The sequence below is a fragment of the Chaetodon trifascialis genome, chromosome 8 (genome assembly GCF_039877785.1).
Source record: "Chaetodon trifascialis isolate fChaTrf1 chromosome 8, fChaTrf1.hap1, whole genome shotgun sequence".
Lineage (NCBI taxonomy): Eukaryota > Metazoa > Chordata > Actinopteri > Chaetodontiformes > Chaetodontidae > Chaetodon > Chaetodon trifascialis.
In genome coordinates, this window is record NC_092063.1 from 11,380,933 (window position 1) to 11,399,316 (window position 18,384).

Below are 18,384 nucleotides of genomic sequence, written 5' to 3' on the forward strand. Positions count from 1 at the left end.
TGCTGATTGAAGCCTTAGACATTGTTCCTGTCTTGTTACTCTGCCTGCACATCACAGCGCTGACTCCGAGCGCCCGACATAGGAAGCTCACAACACGCGTACTCCCGACAAATTAATTTTACCTCTCCGAGCCTCCGTCAACCTCTCCCTGTTTCACCCCCTCTCTCCATCACTCTTCACGCTGAAGACGAGAGAAGCTGTGCCATCTGGCTGCATGTCAAAATAATATCATTTAATTTGTTACATGATTAAATGGCTTCTTTTCACTAGAAGCTCTGACTCCTAAAAAGTACTTCCAGGATCGGTGCATCATCTGTTTAACTGTATCTCTCGCTCGCTGTGTGTTCTACACTACGCTATGAGCTTTCTTTGTCCTGCTGTACACGACAAAGTGATCGCTCTTTGTCTCCCTCTTCTTTGTCTTGTTCTGACTGTCTTGTCTCGGGCCATTCTCAGACATTGGCAGTCTAACCTTCTCCATTCACAAAGGCTCACACTATTAGGATCCTAAATACAACAAAAGGCCCATACAATAGAGAGAGAGAGAGGCACACTGGACAATGTAAGAAAATGGAGCAGGCTTCCATTCTTCCAGTGACTCTTGCCTGTCTCCTACATGAATAAGAGGCATGGCTAAACGTGCTGCATAATTTGTACTTTTAATGGCAGAGCCTTCCATTCCTGTGACATGACTTAATCAATAACCAGGCCTGTCGCAGTCTCAGCCCAGACTGAGCTGGCGTTTTATTAATTTTGAACAGGCACACTAACTAGGCGTCTGCTAGCGAGAGGCATTTCACACGGGATAATAGGCACCCTGGATTGATAGGTTCATTCCATGTATGCTCAAACCCTCATCCCTCTCTTTTTCCCCTATCTATCTCTCTAGCCCCTTTATCTCTCTCTCTATCTCTCCTTTCTTTCCCTCTCTCTGTCAAAAAGTGATTTAGGGAGGACTCGGGACGTCCGCGTGTGCGTCAGCTGGGGGAGGAGGGAGAGATGGATAAATAAGAGGAGAAGAAGGGATAAATAAAGAAGTGGAAAGAAAGAGTGAGACTGAGGTTGTGACAGAGAGTCCTTGTCTAGATAATAGAGAGCCGTGACCTACGCGTCCACGGTATCGCTATATCTGTCTCTCAGACGGACCAGAAACAAACACACACATACACACACACAAACACAACCACACACACTCACACCTGCACCTCAGGGGGTCAAGCCTTTCTACAATACACATGAGTATCCACAGTTAAAACAAGAAGATGGAATAAAATGCACTGCACAACCAGAAAACAAACACACACACACACACACACACACACACACACACACACACACACACACACACACACACACACAAACACACAGATGAAATATGCACAGAGAATATATTAGCCAGCCAGACAGTCTGATCTGTCACCCTTTGACACCGATCAATTCAACAGCGTGCACGCCCAGAATGAAGTCACTAAAAGAGCGAAGTACAAACAGGCAGACACACCGAACAGCCAAATATGTAGCGAAGGTGAATTAAAAAATACAGGAAAGCACACTTTAAATACTAGAAAAATAAGATACTATGAGCAGATGTCTGAATAGTTTGGTCATGTGAAATGTTTTAATCTCAATGATCCACTTGATTCTCAGATGGTCTCAGTGAGTGAGTGAGTGTGTGTGTGTGTGTGTGTGTGTGTGTGTGTGTGTGTGTGTGTGTGTGTGTGTGTGTGTGTGTGTGTGTGTGTGTGTGTGTGTGTGTGTGTGTGTGTGTGTGTGTGGCCTGGAGATAGATCAGAGGCACAGAGACTCAACACTCAACCTTCTGAAGAAACTTATGAATGATGAATGTATACAAGAACTAAAACTGAACCAGTTCTTCTCTTTTCGTTTGGCTTCACTCACAAGGCAGAATCTCTTCACGGCATGACGACATGTTTTGTTGACACTGTGACCTACTTCAATGCAAAAACTCACATCCACTCAGCGTCGTTCAAGCGAGTCAAAACAGTATCTCTCATCTTAAACCTGCAACAACAGATTTTTTGGCCAGATCCAAGTTCGGAACATAACATTGTCGTATCATCATCCTGCAGTTACGGAACAACATCACCATTAATTTGGAGTCGTGTTTCTGGTCATGTGGTCAGTGTAAGTCCAACATTCACTTTCTTTTGAGATCTGTTTTTGGTCTCCATCAACTCCTGAGGGAAATATCTGGCTGTCCAGCTGCCAGACACTCCAGTGTTTGCTGCAGCTCCTCGCAACTATGTCTGTCTGTCGTTTGGTGCTGAGCAGGTAGTGAACAGCGAGTTTTTAGAGCTTTCGATGTGAACAGCTGCCTGCCTACTGCAGCCAAAAATGGTTTGAGAGAGAGAGAGAGAGAGAGAGAGAGAGAGAGAGAGAGAGAGAGCGAGAGAGCGAGAGAGCGAGAGAGAGAGAGAGCGAGAGAGAGAGAGAGAGAGAGAGAGAGAGAGAGAGAGAGAGAGAGAATGAACCAAAACAGCAAAGTTGTGGGCCGCTTAAAGGTCTGTACACAGTACTATTACAAAGACACTGATTCTAGTCACTTTAGGTATTTTCAAGTATTGTCAGCGGGTTCCTAATCATCAAAAACTGATGGTGTGTTTTAAGAATCAAATAGACAAACTCATTTTTGAAATCATCAAGTACACGGTTGACACATAACTCCATTCCCATTTCCTACTAAGCATCATTCATTAGTCTTATCTCTTCAGTGGCCTTGAAGATCTTCGCATCCACAATAAGCACAAAATGTCTCGAGCACGTTGATGACACTGTGTTTATCTCTGACCAAATACAACATGGGTCTGCTCATGATGAGGGCGGAAAGTTCCAGCATCATCATGTTTGGCCAGTTTGGATCGTTTTCGTCATGTATTTGTGCTTGGAGGACTAAAAGCAGAGGACTAAACATTTAGCCTCTGACACGGGCAGGCCTGTGACTCATCTTGTTGATAGGCCCAGGGACAGAAGGAAAGACAGATGGATGGAAAACAGCAAAGCAGGCGGAGGGGGTGCGATAGATACTGTAGGTTTTGGTGGAAGGGAGGAAGAGAAAACAAGGATCATGTGTTTACCAGAGAGGCAAGAGAAAGAAGGAATGCATCTCTCGAGATGAGTCAATATTGTTGACAGCCTCCTCATTCTCCTCTCTGCATCATGACCGAACAGCAGACAATGAACAGCTTATCATACGGCAGTACACAATAATCACACATAATCACAACAGTCAATAACTGCATGCAGTAAACGGTCTCTTACCTTGGCACACAGATTACTGGAAGCAATATTTTGGGTTCCAGCATAATAAGTTGTGCTCTGCTGCTCTAGTATGTTTGGGTAAGTTATATCTGACGAGTAGTTGCGCCATTACTAAAGTGCATTAGTTCACTGTCCAAGAATTCCTATCATTCCTCTGCCCATATGAGATGTTTGTGACCTTTGTGTTCTGGTATGTACCACACAAACACCCACAACACACAAATGCACACACAATGGACGTGACTCTGGTTGTTCTGTGCTTGTATGAGTCACAGTCAGCTCGTTCTCTCGAGTCTGCTCCCTCTGTGGAATAAAATGTCTCGGGCCCGACCACTCTGATTACGGCACTTTTAATTAGGACAAAGTCAAGGTTTGTGCTGCTAAAACAGAACAGTCCATTCTCGTTGATACACGAGGTTTGCAGCTTTCTCTTGCACAAACACTGATCTACGTCACAGCAAATTACACTCAAAGGGTCAGTTCACCCATAAAAATGTTTACCTGCAATGATGTCTAGCCATGATTTAGTTACAGGTTTTGAGACATCGTCCTCTGGGATTTCTACCTTTGACAGGAGCAACAAAAGACTGGGGAAGTTGTGGAATGCTCCAAAAACACCTGTTTGGAACATTCATAGGTAAAGAGGTTCATTGGTAACAGGCGATAGTATCATGATTGTGTATGAAAGGGTCATCCTGGAAAGGATCAGTCATTCACAAGCGAGGATGGAGTAGGGTTCACCACTTTGTCAACACATGTCTGCTTAAAGGAAATCGTTAGGGACTCCGGAACACTTCATAAAACCACTAATGGTGAGCACAGTTAATTTGCAAATGATTGCATTCTGTATTTATTTAGTTTTACACACTGTCCCAACATTTTCAGCCATACATCAAAATAAATGAACACCGATTTAGGTCATTTATTGAACAATACCAAAGGTTTGCCCCTCAAATGTAAGGATTTACATTTCAGAGACTGAACTATTAATAAATTATTTTGAAAAAAATTTGACTTCAATGTAAATGAATGAAATAAGATCATCTTAAATTGCAGCCCTGATTTGAGCACTACAAACTCAAACCATTCACCTCCGTTGCATTGGGGTCAAGGCAGACAGATCTCAAACCGTGGGCTAATACAAGGAAAACATTTGTATGCCTTGATACCACTAAGAGTAAGTGAGAAAATATGTTTCTTTGCCATTTGGAAGGAAAAGCCTTAAAGTTAATGAGTAAAACCTTAGTTTTAACAACATGTGAGCATCAATAAAATGTTGCAATTCTGACGCTTCATGTTTTCTGGCTGTCTGAAGCTTTGATGAATGCGAGCCTCGCTGATATAACTGAACTCTCTCCAGTGTCTCCCAGCAGTCCTGAGACTTCACGTCTTTATTTAAGCCTCACACTCGGCTCTTCCGTCCTTCACCGGCCAAACCTTTTGATCTGTCCCTAACCAACCCTTTCACTCCTCATCTCCCTCTCTCCTGCCATCAATATTTCATAAACGTACAGTGACAAATTTATTTGAATGCGGTCTCCGGCGCAGATGCAGAGATGGATGGGCCGATAGGGGTGGTGGTGGGCTGGTGAGCGCCATGGTAGCGAGCAGCTTTACCGCATACATTAGTCACACGCTCGCAGACTGCTGGTGGAAGAGAGGGGGCCTGGGAGAGATAGTGTACGGGAGTTTGGCGAGGGGAGGGGGCCATTGTGTGTGTGAACCACATGCATGTCTATCAGAGTGTGTTCGCGAGAGAGAAGAGAGGCAGAGAGAGGAGGGGGCTACTCGGAGAATTGAAGGAGTAAATTTATCATAGTTATGGCTTTCTCAGGCATCCATTTTCCTGTGGTCTGTTGACAGCTAGTAGTATCTGCATACCAACCCCCCACCACCCACCCTCCACCCCCATCCACCACCACCCTGCCTGATTGACGGCACTGGGCTTCAACCTAACAGGCCTGGTTACACACTTGAACGCTGGACACACGTGTGCACACGTACACATGAACGCAAATATACACAACCTGAGATTTTTCTTGTCAAATGGGCTGAAGTGGTCATTCGTCCCTTTAGCGACCACTTAGTCAAAGACCCAGCTGTGCTTATTTCTTTACTTGTTTATATCTCCACATAAGGAACATCGTTATTTCAGAATGGGACAAGACTAATTAATTAAAACTGTATTTATTTGGAAGTCCCTACAAAAGGAAGGATGGACAGTACTACTAGAAGAGAAAAACACAGCAATAGAGGCAGAGATAAAGAAACGTGTATGCATGCAAGTGACTACGTGTTGACTGAACATCAAGATTACGATGATGACTCAGTTATGACTGTTACATTGTTCACGGCGGGCTGACTACCCCCAATAACACATTTTCACACATTTTAAGTTGTTAGAGAGTTCAGTTAATGGCTATGAATGTCTGCACCAAATTGCATCATATTCTATCCAACAGTTATCAAGCCATGGATCACCAAAGTCAGCATGCTTCATCCTCGAATGGCCCATGAATGTCTTCACAAAATTTAATGCCAGTGTTCATTGCCGACTTTCAGTCTGAACCAAAGTGCTGGCTAGACAGATCAACCGACAGACATCGCCATTCCCAGAGCCACACCACGAGCTTGGTTAATGATTGCCATTTTGCCATCAACCCCCAAAACTTTCTTTTGCATAATTTCAACCAGTTGGGACTGCACAACTTGATAACACCTGAAGAACGTCCATATCTTGATAATGTACTCTCACAACCAGGTTCCTTATTATTTTTTTACATGTGCATGACAAAGATATCAGAGAGATACTGTAGTGTGAGATCATGATGAAAGAAAAGATCATTACAAATAGTGATACAACCTTGTATTCAAAATCAAAATTCCTACAAAAAAATCATACACAATAACTTTTCTAAGTCTAAATAAGTCATTTCCACCACTGAAGATTGGACTCTTTGTGCAATTAATTTTTCCAATTTCCAACACAACCTGACACCTCTGAGTAGCCTGGTCGTGCACATAAACAGTGTGTTTGTTAACTCCAGTGTTAAAAGAGGAGTTCAACAGCCACACCAAAGTGGCTCCTTTTTTTTTTTTTTTCTTTTTTTCTTTTTAACACAGGGCTGTTTTCAGATGAAACAATCATTACAGGACTGACTAATACTGACTATGATAGGATGAGATGAGAGAGAAACACCTGGCTGAGGAGGGGATAGATGTGGACCAAACAGGGTAGAAACAGTGCAGTCCAAGCAGCGGTGGGACAGTTCACTGTGGTGGAGAGAGGAGGAAGCTAATTGTTAGAATAATTATCATGACTACTGGGAGAAGAGAGAGGAAACTGATTATACCCAAAGAGAGAGGGGAAGAGAGAGGGAGAGAGATTACCTGCCTGTGAGCAGACTGTCATTAACCTCACTTTCCTTCACTCACACACCCTCCATCGCGAGCCGTCTGTCTTGTCCAGTGGAGTGCCAATCTATATCCAATTTTTCCCCCTAAAGTCTCTCCTGGACCACACTAATTGAAGGCAATCCGAACATGCTTCTAACAGACTCTTATCTTACGTCTCCCTTATCCTGAGTATGTATCCACGCAGACACACCAGAACACGTGTACATGTATATACACACACAACTAGAGTGTGTTTTAACACAGAGTGCAGAATATATGCCGCCATTACGCCTCTAGAAATAAGAAAGTTAAAGACGACCAATTAACAACCCTCAGTCCTTGCATGTGCTGTAGGATACGTGTAAGACAATTAAAGACTAAAATTGTCGGAAATCATATTTTTCACAGCATTTTAGACTTTGCAGTTCTAAAAATGACACCCACAAACACACACCAACTTAAAATCACCCAATATGTACAAGATTAAGCTCTATATAGATACAAGACTGTTCACTCACTGTGCAGCTGAAGACCTGCATCTTATCAAGATATATCAGTTTACCATATTTAATATAAACACCAGTGTCTGGGTGCCATAGGGGTTAGTTAATACACTGTCATAAAGGCATAATAGAGGTGTGGTGTGATCACAATAAGGGTAATATGATTGAAGTCTGAGAATAATGACTTATGTCTGACAGAGTCTGCAGAAAAACCTGCTTTACATATAATTGTATTCAAAGTCATGGTGAGTGAACTCTAGTGCACTGTGGGAAAGGGTGACTCACACAATGTCACGCACAGTTCCCTGAATCTCACTCCTCTAGAACAATGTGCACACATAGGGTTACCATAACAAGTAATACCTGGTGCTCTGGCAACTTGATAACTATAAACATGTCCACTGTGTGGCACACATACCCACAAACACAACCTTTCTTTTCATCAACAAACTAAGCGTTTCATGGCTAAATACATGGCAAATACAGAAAATTATGCAATTAGAGGTGCCTATCCAATCATGATTGGATAGGCAATCATGATTTTTATTTGTTACAGGACATTTTCAGAGGAACGTAGTCAAAGATGAAGCAGTGAAAGGATGAATTTGTTCTACACAAAGTTTAGATTTGTATCATCTAGACATCAAATATGTACACAAAATCTGAAAGTCTAAGTGCTGCTTGGTGAAACTGGGCTAAACAAAAGGGTCCCCCTTTAAATTTCTATATGTTCTTTCCACCTGACATACAGGCAAAAGTACAAGCAAAACTTGTGTAAAAGGCTAAATTATAGCGTAATTAACATAAGCTCATCACAAGAACTTCTTATACAAAGAACTCAGTCACTTAAAGGACTAATTTTCTCATCAAGTATGGGTCTACTTACATTTTCCAACAGTTACTTAATTACAGCTGCAAATTACTTGGTAATTTTAGTTCCACCAAGCATTGTTTACTGGTAAATTTCCAGAACTTTAAGTGGCTGACAGGAAGGGCTACACACAGATGTGATGCCACGGCCCTATGCCCAAACTATCACCTATTCCACCTGATACAAGTGAGAGAAAGAGTGAAATACAGAGAAAGAGAGAGAGAACAGCAAGAGATAGACAAAGGAGGAGGCAGCCTGTGTGCCCCGGTGTAATTAGAGTACAAGAAAACAACAACTGTGCTGGGAAATTAACCACACACACACACACACACACACACACACACACACACACACACACACACACACACACACACACACACACAGGATGGACCACTGAGGATAGACCGCCCTCTACTGGCGGACCGGAAAAGGTCACCATCAACTCTGCACAACCTTCAACTCTTTTGCAGACCTCAAAATAAACACAACAAAAAAAGAAGACTATGCTCTAAATGCAATCACAGTGACAAAAAATGTCTCCAAAATCATTCTCTTGATTTGAGTGCACTTCTCTGCTGTTCACAGCAGATGAATGGAAATGCTCTTCATCAGAAATGAATCTTCAGAAGTCATTAAACTCTGGATGTTGGTTCTTTCCTACAGTCAAAAAGTTCCTTACTGTAGTTTTTATTTTGATCTAAATACTTCTGACAAATACTGTAGCCACACTTGCAAAGTGGTGACATGTTTTGGGCTTATAATGAAAACTTAAATGTTCAGGGAAACCAATGCCGACGAACAGGATTGAGTAAATTCATCATGACTACTATTTTTTCCCACAGTGGGTAAATCACATACTGTTTTATCATCACTTTGTTCCTATTTGATGACACTATTTGCAATGCAGAGTGGCTGTGCCTCTTGTTTTCATCATAAAATAACCTCATTGTGGGACAAAGCGGGGACAGCCAAGTGGCACAGACTGCCAACTGTTGACTATGACAGTGAGACTGAGAGAGGACGGATGGATGTGTTCTTCCTGGACATATTGCTCCATCCCCTCACACCTCTGCTTGAGATGACGAGGCAATGGTGTGACCGCTTGGATGCCAGAAGATGCAGGGAGCGTTGGGAGCGTTGTGTGGTGATGGAACGGGTTGCTTAGGGTGGGGGTCTCGAGAAGAAAAGCATATTGAGAGAGGTGGGGGAGATGATGCGTGGATGAGAAACAGACCGTATTTGATGGGGTGTTAATGTTGACACATGGGCCTTTAGCATTAGGACTTAAGTGAGCGCGCACCAGAGCATTTCTGGCTGCGCATTTTTTTTGTTATCTTTACACTTACAACTGGGGGTACTGCCATCGCTGGTAAATGTACAGATTCAATACCAGGGCTGTGGTTGGTACGTGTGCGTGTGTGTGTGCGTGTGCAGGCATGCACATGTCATGTTTAAGTGTGTGTGCAAATCGATATGAGGCGTCATCGCGGGTTCTCTGCTCGTCTGAGAAAATCACACTTTGTGCTCGCTTCCAACCCCCTGCCAGGGACAAGACCCGCTGACAGCGCCGCATTGTTATTTCTTCATGTTTGTCAAATGTGGCATCTCGATGCGCACACACACATGCCCACGTACACACATACACACACACAGAGATGTTGTCAGCAGTTCCCATCTTTTCAGACACCTCTCACTCCCAAGTGAGGCAGAGTTTGTCAACTCGGTGCAGACAACCCCCCTCGAATCCACACACTCGGTTTCACAGTCCCGTCTCAAAACCCTCGACTTTCTTTCTAATTAATTTCTTAAGACGACGACTCACTCTGGTAAACTTTTCTAGTTTGAGATTGAGGGTTTACCACCAGCAATGGCAAAATCTCAACAACTTCAAAAAGAGGGGTGCTTTGGATCACTATTAGCACAAAAGCTTTGCAGGCACATACACAAACACACATACACACACTCACAGGGTGGAGGAGTATCACCAGTCCACCTGCGTTCAGACAGGCTACCTCCTGTTCCTCCTGCCTGCAGCAGGCTGGCCCACCGCTTGTGTCTCCGTCTGCAAGCAGTCGCCTTTTCCAGCTCAGCAGCTGAGAAAGTGCCAATCCCACAGTTTAAAGGCCCCACTGGCCCTGCCAGCATGATAGATAGTTTAGAAATGAGGACGCGTGTTTAAAAAAGAGGAGAGGAGAGGGGAAAGAAAGGGAGGGAGAGAGGGGAAAAAAAGGCATGCAGCAGCAGCTGTCAGACAACACAGAGCCCAAGCGTCCATGACCAGGCTCTTAACAGGAGAGAAACGGGAAGAAGAAATACTGGAGAGCGACTTCTGAGAGGTGAGGCCTAAGATGACAGGTACGAAGTAGGAGAGGGATCAAATGGATGAGAAGATTACAAAGGGTGCATGACAGAGAGGGGTCCCAACACTTCTCTGAAACCAGGACATTTACACACACACAAACAGCAACCTTTGTTTGATCTGGTTAATGTTGTACGGATGTATGTTGTAAGGATGTGTGTTAGCTTACCAAAAAAGCACTGAAAAAATACCAGAATGAAAACTCCAAATACACGTGAGATGTAACATAAAATCTGCTGTCACAACCCTGTTTTTCTCCCACCTCTCAAACGTCGCTTTGCATCCGCTGACATTTGTTTCTAGCATGCGAGAGCAAAACACAGTAGTTAAAAAAACTGATTCATAATCCAGGTCTGATAGTTTGCAAAAGATGTTTGCATGACATCTGCATTAATCTCGTTAGAACCAAATCGTTAGAGTGCATTTATATGCACTGACTGACATGAACGTGTTAATGTTATATGTACGGTACATGGTTATTAGCAGGTTGTCTGAGGTGTCACCTCTGTCTGGGTAATCTTGACAGACTGTCAAGTTGACTCCTAATGTGACACCTTCAACCCCTCCCAGCACCATTGCGCACACACGTGCACACACACACAGATTCAACAGGTGGAACAACACTCAAACCTGTCACATGGTGCAGTCATGAATATTAGTTTACACACTGCTGAGATTAAAAATGCATCTTTGCAAAAAAAAACCTTGCACCCTCTACCTCATCCCAACACTGTAGCCCTCTCTCTGCTTTTTCCTGTGCACCCTTCTCTCGCTCTCGTGAGCAGTGTAAATGTGGTCAAATGGGCTGTAATTCAGGCCCTAGTGAGTTGGGCTCCATTTGCAGATATGTATATGTCTTCTTCCTCCCCATTGCTCTCACAGGGGCGCTGCCTAACACTTATTAAACAGATCTTAAGAACATCTCCATTCATCATTGCCACCTCGCTCATGCATCAGTGCTTCTTTCTCTGTGTGTGTGTGTGTGTGTGTGTGTGTGTGTGCGTGTGTGTACATGTGTCTGTGGCCCCCAGAGGCCTACTGTCGGTACAGAGAGGGGGTGATGTAGGAAGATTAATATTAGTGTGACAGCAGAACCATGCCAGGGAGGAAGGGTCACTCATTACCCATCTGACCAGCCATCTCCCACCCAAACACATAAAAGACAACACACACACAAACATACCCGCAGATGGCAGCTGCAATGAGAAGCTTCTGTAAACTGATCTCCATCTTAATTCACCGTCCCATTTTCCTGCTTTTGTTCACTTTGTCCGCTCTCTCCTCTCCTCCTTTTCCTGTTTGTCTTAGGTCGGCCTCTCGGATTTTATCAGGGCTGATGAAATATATCACCAGAGTCTTGTTAAGTTTAGGGGAAAATGCCTGCTGTATAAAATGAATTGAGTGTCTCTGCCTCATCTTTATGGTCAGAGTGTGGAGAACGTATGGACAGAGAGGAGATGGGATGTGGTGGAGACAGGAGAGGGGTCAAATACTGCAATTACCGCCCCATTGATTTCCATTGGTGTGACGGAGAGAATAAGTGTTACTCCGTCAATGTTCACTCAACCTGGCAGGGAATCCTCCTCAGAGAAAGAGGAAGAGAGGAGGGAGAGAAAGAGTGAATCCTTCTCCCAGTCCATTCATTCATTCAGTCATTAATTACAATGTTCTTTCATATGTTTATTTGTGTATTCATTCATTCAAGTTGATGATCTGTAACAGTACGATCAAATCACAATCAACCTAAAATATCTGGCCTGTAATGTATTTGAATACATTTTCAGACCTCCTCTTTTAGACATGCACCTCTTATTTCAGCTGGACATTTCCCGTACTGGGCAACAGTGTGCCGCAATGAGCCTGAAACCACAGCTGAAAATGTCCGTCCCAACATGTCATTTAGTCTCATTTAGGAATTTTCTTAAATCTGTTAATGGGCTGCGATAATGACACTTGTATACCATTTTTCAGGATATTTCTTTTCTGTATGTACATTAGTGTAAATATCCTGAAACCAAACAGAACTTAACTGATCACTGTGCTATTAAGAAAATTACACTTGATTCTAGAAAAGTGGGCTTTGGGAAAATTATCTCACCCCATTGGCAGTGGCAAAATGCGATTTTAGGACGTCAGAAACGGTTTGGGGCGGAGGATTTTGCAGTGAGAGGAACACTTGGATGAGGAGGGGTGGTGCTTTTGAGCCAGGCTCAGGCTTTCTCTGAGGTTTTACAGAAGGTACTCAGACAGGCTATCATAAAGTGACTGAATGTGAGCAGGTCCCACATACACTGTGTTGGCCAAGGCTCCCTGTAGGGGGAAAAACAGAAGACGAGAACCTACACACACCCCGCCACATCTCTCCTCTCAGCTCCTCTATTCTTCAGTCATGTCCTCTCTCTTCCTCTCCTCTTGTCCAAGTTTCTTTCCCCCAGTTTCCCTCTCTTCTCGTCTGTTCTGCCTCTCCTTCTGTCTCCTTTCCTAAGGGCCAGACTGTGGTCTGTCGATAGAATCAGTGGAAAACTGTTTGGAAACCCAAACCTCAGTGAAATTATTTGATTACAACCTCCCATTACTTGCTGGTTTGGAGGCATTAGAAGCTCGCTGAGAAGTAATGATTTCCATTTTGTGTTTGAGTTGTAATACAATATTTGCTGTGGTTTCTTTCCAAGGACAGCATGTAACAGTGGCTTGATTTTTTGGTCATTTGGGCATTTTAAATTGACATTATCTTCATGGAAATATAGATACAATTAAATTGGTGACAGAAAAAAAAAACTCTCTTACACAAAAATGGAAAACTGGTGTAATTTACCAAACTGCCTAATTTCTCCCACTCACCAAACCAAGTGTTATTCTGATCCTAGGGGGAAAGTATGAGTTAGTTGGCAGCAGTTGACTAATTAGTCAAAAGTCACAGAATTATGACCCTGCAGAACAACAGGAGAGAGACGAGGACTAATTAAGGCTACCTTGTCTCTCACCAGCAATTAAAAAAACAACAAAGCTCTGCAAATTCTTAGCCCAAATCTCTCTGTCTCTTTGTCACTTCCTCTCACACTAACTCGACCCACTTTATCATTTTCATTCATCTCCAGAAAAACACGTTCCTTCATTTTTATGTCAATAAAGGTGGCGTTGAAAATCTAAACGCCATGGCAGAGGAGAGTGGGATGCGAGAAACTCGTATGACAGAGCTTTGAGACAGAGGGGGAGAGGATGAGGGGAGTTTGATGACGTAGTTCATCTGTTAGCGGGGGACATTTACAGGAGCTTGTGTTTGTACATGTGCATATACAGTAGCATTTGTGTATGTATATAAACACACTTGTTTATGTGTCTATGTAACTATGTTTGTGTGTGTGTGTGCGTGTGTGACTGGGCTGGTTGGCAGGTAGAAGGCTGTGAGTGCAGCCTGTCACAGCCCAGCCCTGATTACTCCGCACCATTCATCAAAGTGTCACCTCCCTGACAGCCGCTAATAAATATACTGCCACAGACCCCCACTCGCACCTGGCAGCACACCACGTTCACACACGCACATACACACCATACCTCCTCACCCTCATACGCACACACACACACTCATACTGCCACCCCCAGCACCCCGATGCAGCACCAAACACAGCTCGAACAGCAACACATCCTAGAGCTCATTTGCTAATTGCTGCATTTCCCATCAATTCTGTTTCTGTCTTGTTCAATGTCAACAGGAGCCAGAGGATTTAAATAAATTAATGAATAATATAAATAACCAATAGGGAAACATGTTACATTACTTCCTTCCATGTGTTTTTGACCCCTACTTCTTTATCGCCATGCTATGACATGATATATCTTCCCCATTCTCAGTTGTGAGCGAGTAAAAAACACACACACACAAAAGCTTCTTTTTTCTAGGAAGACTTAATGAACTGATGTTTAATGCACTGTGTCCCAGCTGTTACGCTGTTTGCTTGAAAACTCCTCTGCATCCATCCACACTTTCTGCATCGCACGTTCCAAAATATAACTGCATTGTTTCTGCTCTTGTGTTTCTGTATCAATAGATCTTAGCTTTAGCCACCAACATTTTGGCAGTACAAACATCTGAAACAATTTTACAGCGTATGGTATTGCAATGTTTCAACAGGCCGCAAAAAAAGCCAAGATCGTTACCTCAAAAATGTGCATTTGCATGTAATTGCTGGTTTGCTTTCCCTTATTTTACTTCATTTGTAGTCAGTGTGGAACACACACCCATGTGGTCATCTTTCCTGTGTTTGTCTATGATTAGGCAGTATGTGACTGCTGTAATGATTCGCTCTCTTACTGTAAACGGGGTCTCTCTATCTCCGACTCCTGTCTCGGCTCCGGCAGATGCTCCGCGGCTCCCCCTGTTGGGAGACAGATGAAGCGTGTGACTCATCAGGGCTGTGTGAGAGTGTGTATGTGTGTTACACGATGCGTGGGACTGTGGTGATCTGGTGGCGGAAGCGTGGATATCGGTATATCCTGCGCTGGAAGGTGTCCTTGCCAAGCTGTGCGTGTGTTTGTGTGTGTCTGTGGGCGAGTGTGTGCGTGTGGACATGAGGCTGTGGGCATGCTGCGCTGGCAGATGGCATTACTGCATTGCCGGGCCACCCTGGCTAACAGGGGGAGGACAGGGAGAAGGTGGGAAAGGAGGAAGGAGAAGGGATGCGAGTCAAAGAGAGGGATGGGTGAGGATGGCTGCAAAAATGAAAACTGTGAAGGGGGAGTAAGCAGTGGGTGAGGAAAGGGTTGGATGCATGAGTTATTACAAGGGAGATAGAGTTGATGAGGTGATGAATGAATGTATGAGGAGGATGAGTAGAGGACAGGGAAGCAGCCCTGCAGAGCAACACCAACTTTTCACACTGCTGCCCGATTCATCCTCCCACGCACTTTAACACAATGCTTAAAACCAAACTTTTTAAAATAGTACTCTCATTCCATTCTTATAATTTTGCTCCTCCAAGCGCATTTCTGTGGTGGTCAGTGTTGCCAGCTGCGCTCCAGAGTGTGCTGTGTGCATATATGCGCATGTGTGTGTGTGTGTTGCCGTGCACTGTGTGCCTGCTGGGCAGCAGGGCTGGGCCAGGTGTGGAGTGGGAGCAGTGGGAAGATTGGGAACAGTGGGCCTGTTAATTAGAGAGGGGTGATTAATGGGACAGCAGAGAAGGAGCACTGTGTTAGGGAGGAGAGATGAAGGAAGGTGGGAGGGGTTGAGGGGAGAAGGCAGGTGGGGGTGCGGAGGGAGGAGGTAAACTGTTTGGGAAAGGGGGGAATATGTGATCATGTGAAATTAAGAACATAAAAGAGCGTGCGTATAAAGCCACTCAGTCGGTACTCCAAACGCACAAGCTATGCTATCTAGCACGTCAGGCATGGCATGAGACTTTTTCTCAACGCCTGTTACATGTGTATTTGCGTGCCTCTTTGATGACGTCTGCTTTGGGCTCCTGTGTGTTATTGAGATGTAAGAAGTGGCGTTGTGACAAACACTCCTCAGGGGATGTGGCGTGTAAACACCAATCATTTGGCAGATGCGCCATGAGCAAATTGGCAGTGTATTCCCCGCGGCCAAGCCACACACCATTATCAGGATTGAGACTAATCGTGTGCCGTCTCCCATATGAGGAGCAATTAATTTACACCGAATCAAACTGCAAGAGAACAGAGTGAGGACTGGAGAAAGTGGAGGAGATTGAGCGATGGAGAGGAAAAGAGTGGTGGTTTGTGAAGGAGGAGAGAGTGAAGCCGAGGTAAATGATAGAGAAGTTTGTGTGTAGTTTGATCCATTTTCACAGGAATCAAAACACACAGAAAAAAAAAATGCTGCTTTTAGTATTGCTTTCAGCGTCACTCTCAGAATTCAATCTTGTTTTAAACTGGGATAAACTTTCTACAAAAACTCACAGAGAGGAGAATAAATGACAAATGAGGAAGGCAGGATGGGGAAGTGTAGTGCAAAAGCAAGAGAAAATTGACTTGAGAGGGTGTCCTGTGAAGCAGCCCAACATTTATAAATGTATTTCCACAAAGATTTGACACCATGATAGTTTTACACTATCTGTATTTCTGGAAAGATGACACTTACAAGGAATCATTAATGTGAGGCTTCCCCATTCTCACCTCAATCCAGTCTTGAGGCATTGTAGTGGAGAGCCAGCACAGCCAGACACCAAGCCATTATTTCCTGTCTGATTGCTCTGCGGCCAGTGCGATTAAGGAAGAAGACTAAAAGGTAATTTTTCACTATGATGGACAGAAGGAGAGAGAAAAGTAGAGCTGGTCTCAGTTTAATCTCCCGCAGATGGAGGGAGTGAGGGAGGGACAGTGGCGAGGGTAGGGAAGCCATCATTTCCAGGGATACAGTACCTAAATTAATCGTCCGGCCTGATGGCCTTTTGGATAAGATAAGTAGCATTATAATAAGGAAGGCCATATAAAAGATCAGACAGAGCTGACAAGCCAAGGGAGAGTATTCAAAGTCTCTCTCTCTCTCTCTCTCTCTTTCATACACACATACGCTGTAAAGATTGGTCATTTAACCTTCTTTATTATTCCAGTGAAATCATTTTACCCCAGTTTGTGCGTGTGAAAAGACAGAAGGTGCAAATGAAAGAAGAGACGGATGCACAGTGAAGGAGTTACAGGCAGAGGACAACAAAGGGAGACTTCGTGGAGCCAGAGAGACAAGAAAGAGTCAGGGCAAAATAGATGCTTTTGAAAGCTCTTGTAAATCATCAGCCTGTCACAGGAAAGCCAGGTTGTGTACCTAGTTTTAAGTGGCGATCACAACATCAGGTGGTGGAGGTGTAGCTCCAGAACTGTGTTTGTCGACTTTTGTGGAAGATTTATTTCGGTTACATGAACTGCCAGAGAGGATGAAAAGAAAGGCCACAAGTAACTGAAGCCAGAAAGCAAATGTTGGTATAAGAGCAAATACTTTGGCACATGCAGAGCATCAAGGACTACAACTAATGTTTTCATTATCAAATATTTTGTTCACGAATCATCTACTCATTGTTTCAGAAATACAGATATTAACTGTGTGGCACACGCATCCAGGTAAAATGATTTGTACGGAAATTCTTAATTGTTAAAAACCTCCAGTTGGATTTGAAAGAATCAGTTGAGTCAGTTTCCTTTCAGACGGATTTGTGATTGATTACAAGCCTTAACATCAGGATGCGCTCTGCTCAGCATCATCATTATTAAATATGCTTGAAATCAAGACTGTGTTGTTAATACATTAATATCTTTCATGACCAACAGATACCGACATCTTTCCTCTCAGTGCTGTCCTGGCAACTTAAGCAGAGAAAGAGGTTTATCAGCTTGTTATGTCAATCTCTGCTACCCCCTGCTTTCAAGTTTTTAGCTTGTTTGTGTGTTTGTGTGAGTGTGTGCGTGTGTGCGTGTGTAGGGCATGCATGTTTGCTCGAGCACTTGTGCGCATCAGCATACTCTTGAATAGAGTCTGTCGGCTCTCTTGCGGTTCCAGTTTCGCTTCCATTGAGTGATTGTGTGTGTGCGTTTCCCACAGAGCAAACATGTTCGTTCGTCTGTTCTCACAGTGGGCAAACAGCGAAGGGGGCTCATGAGCGGTGTTAATGGGGAGAAGAAGGAGCGGGGTAAAGGGGAGATTGGGGAGGCAGCACAGGAGGTGAGAAACGGGAGAGGGGGTATAATTCAATGTGGAGCAAGACTTGCATCAGTACTTAATGCAGGTGGTTGCTGGTGTTTATGTGTGTCGTATACAAGCAGAAGCGGGTATACATCTATGCGTGGGTGCAAGTGTGTGTGTGCGCAAGGGCCACAGGGCAACCTCGGAGAACTCCACTAATTGCGACCACTGGGTTTTACCTGAGGGTCTTCTCTGGCTAATATCATTAGCTAATCTGCTGTGTGTTGTCCCCCTTGCCCTCTCCGTCAGAGCGCCCCGCTCTAGTAGCGCAACCAGCGGCATC